Here is a 2061-nt window from a genome sequence, read left to right as displayed (position 1 = left end):
GAACAATCTGTGGGAGCGACGACGACAATTTTCGATGATTGCTGTTTCGTGGCGTGTGTTTTTTCTCTTACTAGTTTTGAACAATGTAATAGGAAAGCAAATAAGGTTGCTCAAGAACTGGCTAAATTAGGGTTTCCTGACAAGGGATCGGTTCGAAGAGCGTTCAAAAAATATTGTAATTTTCTTATGGACGATGTAACTGTTGTTTCTAATGAATAAAGTTGTTGTTTTAAAAAATATATATCAGGTGGGGGACCCCTCCCCCATTCTAAAAAACCTAGGTTAAAATATTTCCCATCTTCTAGAGAAAAGGAATGACCTAACTAGAGAGTATGCCCCGAGACATTCTATTTTAGTCCCTATTTGGAGTAATAAATTTAGGGAGAAACTAACAAGACACCATTAAAATCCCAAGGATAGCCTTTTATTCAAGTCATATAAAGTCAAAGTGCTCTGAAACTCATGGTGAACAACTTGCGAAAGCATGGTAGATCCTAACGAAGCAAACCAAATATGAGTTATCTCATGCAACCTTTCTCCCTCATGTCTTCTCAAGTTAAGTAGCAAATTCCTCGATGTGTCACTATCTTAAAAATGCCATTTCCAAGTAAATTGCGTAGTTTTGATGTCTATGGTCCCGATCACATTCTAACCACGAGTTTCTGATTTATGCTTTCCAAGAAAATTCTTGGAGGTTGTATTACTAGAAAACATCATTTTACACGGCGCCACGATGAATCAAAGTCATTGGAGCAACTCTACTAGAGTCTTTATATCCCTCTTGGATCCATAATAACCGCCAATGTAAAGTATATAGGGTAAAAAACACTGTAACATATTCACTAAACCCGCCTCCATCGCCATGTTTCTGGAGGACGCTCCATACTTCGCTCAACTTGCTTGGAATCGAGCTCCGCTGCCAAAAATTGAGCTTCATCGACATCATCCTTTTCGTCGTTGCGGTGCGAGTAGGAAGCCTCCCACACCCTACCTCAACCTCGCCTGCTTCAAGTAGTGGGAGATTTAGAATCTGAGTACCAGGAGTGTCATCTTCAATAAATCTCTATTATTTTATGAAAATTATACCAAAGTAGTATAATTTTGTAGTATAATTTGATCTAAACATTATGATAAATCTAACAAATAGTCTTGAAATAGTATCAAGAAATGTTTTATATTTGAGATAGAGGGAGTATAATATAAACTACTCCCCCTTAAAAAAATATAGGAGTGCTACATGCACTCCTATATTTCTTTACACAAGGAGTATTTTGCATTTTTGGAGGAGTTAAAAAAAACAAACCATAAATACCAATCCTCAGCAGATTGACATGTACACTGTACAAATATCATGTCAGGCAGTGTCTCGTCATCAGATCGATTTGACGCTGACCTGCTTCCCAAGAGTGTTGACATGTACTCTGATGCTGGCTCATAAATGCAAGAGAAAGGTAGGAAAAGAAAGGGAAAAAAAGTGCACGTAGAAAAGTTTGCAGTGCAGTGTAGGTGGTGATAGATTCCTAACAACAAACAATGCGAGTAATAAATTGTGAAACTTGAGATTCAGTCCTGGTTTCAAGGTGGAGAGATAGAGTGTGCAGTCACCTCCTGGACCTAGAGGTGAGAAAGAAAAGCAAGAAACGGCGAGAGGGAGGTGGAGAGAGGAAGCAACAGCAAAGCAAGGACTTTTGCAACTCTACTTCTCTTCTCTCTAGACAGACAGAGGAGAGGAGAGAGAGGGGACTTGGTCCAGAACACCACCCCAACGAACCCCCTCCTCTCCCGTGTTTTCTCCTACTTCTCCTCCCGGACGGAGGCTTCTCCTCTCTCGCCCTGCTTGATTGGAGCTGCCCCTCACTCCCTCTGTCTCCCTGCGCGCACACGGTGAGCTCTTGCCGCCTCAGCTGCATTTTCTTGATCTGGCTTCGCGGCCGCGGAACTTTCTTGCGGATCGGGGGTTTCCTCATGCTTGCGTTTCTTGTAGTTGGACATTCGTGATGTTTGGTTCGGATTGAGGCGGCAAAAGTGCGATTCGGAAATTGGTTTTCCCCCCCTTATCCA

At 41.7% G+C, this 2061-nt stretch overlaps 1 protein-coding gene across 1 annotated transcript in view; it reads left to right on the top strand.

The window, feature by feature from the left end:
* The first annotated feature begins 1620 nt into the window (after window positions 1–1620).
* LOC119336809 (probable UDP-arabinose 4-epimerase 3) overlaps window positions 1621–2061 on the top strand; it is a 6374-nt gene continuing 5933 nt past the window's right edge. The window contains exon 1 of the mRNA XM_037608886.1: window positions 1621–1884. The gene's annotated coding sequence lies outside the window, so the exon portion shown is untranslated. The remainder of the gene's footprint in view (window positions 1885–2061) is intronic.

Source organism: Triticum dicoccoides, chromosome 7B (genome assembly GCF_002162155.2).
Source record: "Triticum dicoccoides isolate Atlit2015 ecotype Zavitan chromosome 7B, WEW_v2.0, whole genome shotgun sequence".
NCBI lineage: Eukaryota > Viridiplantae > Streptophyta > Magnoliopsida > Poales > Poaceae > Triticum > Triticum dicoccoides.
Note: the sequence above shows the minus strand (reverse complement) of the source record. Positions and strands in the feature narration are given on the sequence as shown.